This window comes from Conger conger, chromosome 4 (assembly GCF_963514075.1).
Source record: "Conger conger chromosome 4, fConCon1.1, whole genome shotgun sequence".
NCBI classification, from domain to species: domain Eukaryota; kingdom Metazoa; phylum Chordata; class Actinopteri; order Anguilliformes; family Congridae; genus Conger; species Conger conger.
Genome location: NC_083763.1, coordinates 61,338,575 through 61,345,592, shown reverse-complemented (window position 1 = coordinate 61,345,592; position 7,018 = coordinate 61,338,575). Strand labels below are relative to the sequence as shown.

Below are 7,018 nucleotides of genomic sequence, written 5' to 3'. Positions count from 1 at the left end.
GTTCTCTGCAAACTCTAGAGACTGCTGTCCATGAAAATCCCAGGAGATCTCAAACCACCCTGTCTGGCACCAACAATCATTCTATGATCAAAGTCATTTGTTCCCTATTCTAACAATTGGACCTCTTGATCATGTCTGCATGTTTTATGCATGTTGCTGCCACATGATTGATTAAATATTTGCATAAACAAGCTGGTGTACAGGTCTAGCTAATAAAGAGCTTGTTGAGTGTATATGGAGAATGAACCTTTAGGGAAACAGTAGTGATCCTGCAGAGACTCTCGCACAGAGGAATAATGCTACTTGCCAAATGTTCACTCACCATAACCACAACAATGAGGCTCGCTTTGGAAAAAAAAAATCACAAGATTGAATGAAAACAATGCTGAAACAAACCTTTGGGAGAAGATCACTAATTCATTGTGTGCAGAAAAAGATCATTATCCTAAACTGCTCTATTTTCCTCAGCAGTAACCAAGCCAAACGTTTAAGGACACCCGGCAATCATGAATTATATTTATAATGCAGATGGTTGCTGACTGGTACGAATAACTGCACGGCAGGGATGTTAATATGCACTCTAGGTAAATTTTTCCAGTTCCCAACACACCAAAACTCCACACTACCCACCCTTAAATGGCAGTTATATTTTAATTAATGTGATTATGGGCTGCCATTTGAGAACCTTTCTCCAGTTCATTCCTGATGCCAAGCCAGTAAAAGCCGGTAAACCATTAACATAAAATGGCTGTTTGCTTATTAACTTCATCCAGGCAATTATGGAGGATCCTCTCTGATGATTCTCTGCTGAGCAGAGTCTCAGGGAGCAAGTCAAATTCATGGCCTCTTGTAATTAGCCAATGTAATTGAGTCTAATTTATAAATTCCCCTCAAAAGGCAGAGGAGCAATTTTATCTAATTAACAAGAAAATGTGTATAGCTTGTTACCGGCTGTAATTTCTTTCGCCCCTGCTGGAAACATATGGCTAAAGGGTACATTTCATGTGTGCCGCTTATGTTTCCTGCAATAATCTGTCCTGATCACAGCAGTCAGAGACTCAGCAGCTATTCCAATCAAGGCCAAAGAAGATCTAGCGTTTTTTTTTTTTTTTTGGGTCTTTACGCTGACACAAGCATATGCTTTTGTTATCTCATGCATACAGTTTCATTTCTCTGATGCTGTAGTACATTGCCTCATAACATCTCTATGGGGCCCGCAGGACACAAGAGCACTTATCATACCCAATATCTGCTTAATCATTTAAAACAAGATATAAGTGAAACAATTAAAATGATATTGGCTCACAATTGTGTTTCTTGCTGGCAGGCATAATGAAAGCGTTGTGGTAGGCGAGGGGAGGGGTGGTGGAATGTAGAGAAAAGCTGTAATTCAGAGACAAGAAAAGACTAATGAAAAAGTAAATTGCTAGAGCGCATTAATTGTAACAGAGCATTACATTTAATTGAGAACAAGGCAGGGCCGAGAAATATCATCCAAATTTTATGAACCCAATGAAATATTGAAACATACAACATGGCTTGTCATGTCCTGTTGAGTTGAAACTCACATGAAACACCAAATAATGCTACTTGAGCTGTTGCTTTGGTAATGAATGCGTAAGTTAATTAACTTTACTGGGACAACATGGACACTATGAAGGAAATGTAACTGGCTCAGTTCACTGGAAGCCAGTGGAACATTCTATCCCCACTGCAGGAACTGGACTATAAAATCCAGGTCAGAGAAGAAGTCAGTTTAACAAGGCACACTTCCAAATAATTGCAGTGTGCTTCCCCAATGGCTGGGACTTTGGTTTTGAGGTAAGCTCAGGTTAATGGCAGACATGTGTGCTGAAAACCAGCCCTCTTTGGCCCTCGTGTCAATGAACACAATTTAACATTTTCAGATGTGATTTTGAAATCATAGTGTCAACAAATTGTTGGACTACAAAGATATTTATGAGCTTTATTATTTTTTCATAGAATTCTAGGTAATAGTTCAATAGTAAGTTAAGACACAACTTAAATTAAATAAATCAACAATCTGAGAATGCAAAATTAAACTGTGAGTTTAAAATCTGTGCATGTTTACTTACAAGGATTAGAGTTCAGTACCTCAGTAGAATTACAAACAAGCTAATTGGACAGGTGCTCAGCTTCATTAAAACGTTAATCCATTATGTCACATGATTACCAAAAATGTACCATCTTCAAACAGCTAAAGATTAGCTTGGTATTTAAAATCATACAGATGGAATTAATGGCTGTCGTACTTGAGGGAAAATCAAGATCAAGAACACAGGAGAAGGGAAGCTTAAAGGAAAGCTTCTGAGTACTCACTAAGCGATGACTTCAGTCAGGCTATCAAAATCTGCGCCAAGGTAACTAGAGAAAATAAAATTCTATAAAAATTAAGAAGAGCAGTGTGGCACATCCAAAAGTAGTGGCTCTGCATATATGTGTGTGTGTGTGTCTGTGTGCACTGTCAACTAGTCAAACGCGCTTCATCAGAGTGCAGTGGGATGCAGGTTTAGGACACTTCATTCTGAGGGTTAAATAACATGTTGAGCATTGGAGCAGGGTGCTGGCTCTGTCAAATTAGGCGATTCCACGGCACATGATGCACATTCACCCATGAAAGAGTCCCAGGTGACACGCCGACGACCTAATCAGGAGTGTTGCCAAGAAATAATGACGTGCCCAGCTGAGGCCCGAGACCACAGTGTAACATGTCAGCTGCTCTCACCCAATCAGCACCCTGCTCAGCTGTCTGTGTTCTTAAAGGGGAGTGACAATGGCATGACCACACAGGAAGCAATGTCATTACTGTATAATATATTTAGTTTACAAATGTGAATGTGTGAATATTTCTGTGTGCATTAATTATATTATTTAAAAAAATATTGACTGAAATGTTTTACTTTCTATCCCATGCACAGTAAAAACACAGATGGTTAGTCAAAAAGGTGTCCATTAAACAGTGTGGGCTAGTCCCTGTGAAGCAATTTGTGAGTCTTTCACTTCCATCATGTTGGACTGTTGGTACTATATGATGTTCATATTGTGAAATGCTGTATTTGCTTTACACCAGACACCATATTTGTTTGTTTATTTCTGCTAGTCTTCCTGGGGTCCTCATGGGACATGTGTCGTCCAAGTTCCATTTCTGACTCATCTGTCCATAGAATATTTTCCCAAAAGGCTTAGGGATCATCCAGATGTTTTTTTTTTGTTTTGTTTTTTGCTAATTGGAGATGAGTTTGATTTTTCTCTTGGTCAGCAGTGGTTTCTGCGTAGCTAGTCTCATGAATCCCATGTTTGCCCAGGCATTTCTTTTGATAGAGTCATGAATTCTGATCTTAGCTGAGGCTGAAGAGGCCTGTAGTTGTTTGGATGTTTATTAGGGATCTTTTGTGACTTCCTGGATGAGTTGTCATTGCACCCTTGGATAACTTTTGGTAGATTGGCCACTCTTGGGAAGATTCATCACTGTCCAAAGTGTTATGATAATGTTCAGTGGAGTTCCAGAGCCTTAGCGCTAACCCTAAACCTAACCCTAGCCTAGTCTTGAGTGGCCTAGTCAAAGTATTTGCTTGAACCCAACAATGATGCTGTGGAAGGACCTGAAACAAGCAGTTCATGCCGAAAAACCTACTAATTTGTCTGAATTCAGTCAGTCTGTAATGAAGAGTGGGCTAGAATTCTTCCACTGCGATGTGAACAACTGATATCAAATTATAGAAAGCATTTGGCTTCCATTATTGCTGTAACCAGTTATTTAAGTTTTCACAGGGGTGATTTGGGTGCTTGATAACTTGTTTCATTAAATAAATGAAATTGTAATTTAAAAAGTTTGCTCATGTTCCCTTTCCCTTTGTCTAATATTACACTTTGTCTAAAGGTCTGAAATAATTAAATGTGACAAATATTACAACAATTTTGCCCCATCCCCCTTTCCTGCCTTCTCCAGCTCTCAGGCTTGAACAGAATTGAGCAGGTCTTGTGGCCAACTGACCAGCATTTTGAATTCAGTAGTTTCAAGTTGCGTTTAACTTCAGGTCACATACAATACAATACTATGCAATGCACAAACCAATGAAAGCCTTCTGGCTGAACAATATTTATACCGTTGGCCAGCTACTTTTTTGGCTGTTATTATTGGAAACAGTAGACAGCCCTGTGTTGAAGACACTCAATGAATAGATCGTTATTGATTTCACCTCAACGGCACATTGGGTGAGGCCTCTCCAGATAACAGGCTCCACTCCTTCAGCCCCTGGCCCTACTTGAAGACACCCCCTGAAGAGCAGCGCCTCTTCACATGGTGGCAAGCTTAAAGTATGAAATATCTGCTTATCGATCACAACCCCAAAAGGTCACCTATTGACCATTTACTGTGAATTGGCCGGTTATCCAGTTAGAAATGCTTCACCACTGTCATTACCAAGCAGAATTACATGGAGCCATTCTATTACGTTACCATCGGCCAAGCCGACCGAGCTTTAACAAGGGAAACAGCCTGGAATCTCACCTTCTTATGCCGCCTCGTTCTGTCAGTGGCGGGGCCCCCGCATTTGGAGGACGTTTCTTTGTCCTCTCGCGGCGGTCCCTGTTATGTGCTATATTCATGCGACCGTGTGCTCATCCACTACAAACATTTGTTTGATCAAGTCTCGCTGCAGGAGAATGATAATGGAAAAATCACAGTTGGAACACTGTGAGCAATTCCACGTTGCCTCTCGACTCATGTGCTTGGGGCTGAATTGCATTTGATTGGAAGCTTGCTGGTCACCAAAAAGTTCTGTTCCACTCATCACCAACAACATTTTTTTTTTACAAAAAAATATTATTATTTTTAAATTGCTTAGCCTTATTAAGAGTCTCAGGCCTATAATTGGACAAACTCTCTTGGGGATTTTTAGTTAGCTTTTTGTAGGCATACTGTAAAATTTTACTTGAAATTTTATTCAAACAGTAAAATAAAAATTTGACAAAGAATAGAATGGTGTTATTCCCCAAGTACCCAGGACTGTTATTCAAACTTCAGTATCACTTTCTACACATTTCTTCACATTGTCTTAATATTCAAAATGCGTTTAAAAAAACCTTTAGCTTCAGCTATGAAACATTCAGTGCAAACCATATTATGTGTATTCCATAATAATAATAATAATAATAATAATAATAGTAATAATGAAAAAAACTGCTGTGAGCAGAATCTTACTGTCTGAGTTGTGAAACCTCAATGACTTGACATGAAAAGCCTGCAGAGAGTCATCCTCTCATTGAAGCAGAAATCGCTTAATCAGGTGCGCCCTCTCCACCATCTGACCAAAGAGCACAACAGTCTAATCACATCAAGGCAAGCAGCAAGGCCTGAGAAGGCTGTTCAGCTTTTCCATCAAACTGTGGGAAGCGGACTCTCATTCTGTAATGGAATAAGGTTCCCTTCTGTGCTGCTGTGCACACAATTTTCACAAAGAGTACAGGATATACCACATGGGGCATGCAGGACATCATTCTGAGCTGCAGGAAGGAGGCATAATGCTGGTGATGTTGCATTCAAACCTTGGGAGTAAGAAAACCACAAACTATCGAAAATGTTTCTTCAAAAATCATTCAGCAACTAATCAGTGACTCAGTCCTTTCATTGAGCAGAATTCATAGGCACATATCTGTCTTAATAATCAATTTCTCATTTATGCATGGCCATGCACACACATTTGAATTGTTGTTCCCAGTGTCCATTACAGGTAAAGTCAATTTCTTTGGGTCTTGAATTTTTTATTTTATTTTCTGGATTTGCGGCACGGATGGTGCAGTGGATAGCACTGCCGCCACACAGCAAGGAGGTCCTGGGTTCGAATCCCCGTCGGCCGGGGCCTCTCTGTGCGGAGTTTGCATGTTCTCCCCGTGTCTGCGTGGGTTTCCTCCGGGTACTCCGGTTTCCTTCCACCGTCGAAAGACATGCAGGTTAGGCTGATTGGAGAGTGTAAATTGCCCGTAGGTATGAGTGTGTGAGTGAATGGTGTGTGTGCCCTGCGATGGACTGGCGACCTGTCCAGGGTGTATTCCTGCCTTTCGCCCAATGTATGCTGGGATAGGCTCCAGCCCCCCTGCGACCCTGTTGAGGATAAGCGGGTTCAGATAATGGATGGATGGATGGATGGATTTTCTGGATTTGAATATATTAACTATAACAACCATGTTTGTATATTGACGTGGACTGCCTACTCTTTGAACCATCTCTATCATTTACTATGAGCCTATGGGTAGTTACAGTGGGTGATTTTAGTTTTTTCTATTATTAGAGGTATTTTCCATTAACAACCTGGTTCTAATAGAGGACGTTGAATGGGGCACAGTAGGGTGTAATGACACCACATGTTTCCTGATAGCAGATCCAATGAAAAACCAGATACTGTTGCTTAGCAATTCAAAAAAGGCCATTCAACATCCTGCCACTTTGGAAATTCCCATTGGTAAAAATAGCACCAAAGCTTACAGTGACATTATTTGCATGTATTTCACTTGTTAAATTGCTCAGAATTGCCAGGACTTTTAAAAATTTTTGACACAAACAAACGATATTAATGACATGTTGGCTAGCGATGCCATGCTTCTTTAAACTAGGACCTTTCTCATTTATATATTCATCCAACGATTCTCACACAATATACTGTATGCTGATGGTAGTTCCGTTTATAATGTATGTCCATCACTCATTAATAGAGCGACATCATATAAGTAATGCTACCATATAATGATATTTCGCATCACATTTTACAAGATTCGCCATTCTGCAGACCCTCATGTTGTTATCATTCACAGGCCCTTGTTTGGGTATCTTCATCTCTAATGAATCATACATTAACCAAATCTGAAGTGTTTTTTTCCCTCTTCAGCAACTCTTCAGAAAGACAAACCGTATGTTTCAAATTTTATATGTAATTATTTATTTATTTGTTGTTTATGGAAAGCCTGGAGCAATTACGCACTCGTTTGTTCTCCCTTGGCA

At 40.0% G+C, this 7,018-nt stretch overlaps 1 long non-coding RNA gene across 2 annotated transcripts in view; it reads left to right on the top strand.

The window, feature by feature from the left end:
* The first annotated feature begins 1,695 nt into the window (after positions 1-1,695).
* The window catches only part of LOC133125864 (uncharacterized), a 9,755-nt gene continuing 4,432 nt past the window's right edge, over positions 1,696-7,018 (top strand). The window contains exon 1 of one of the 2 annotated variants that reach the window (XR_009708473.1): positions 1,696-1,821. This is a non-coding gene — a long non-coding RNA (uncharacterized LOC133125864). Of the gene's footprint in view, positions 1,822-2,272; positions 2,382-7,018 lie in introns of those variants that run through there. The other variant, XR_009708472.1, reaches the window with a different exon arrangement.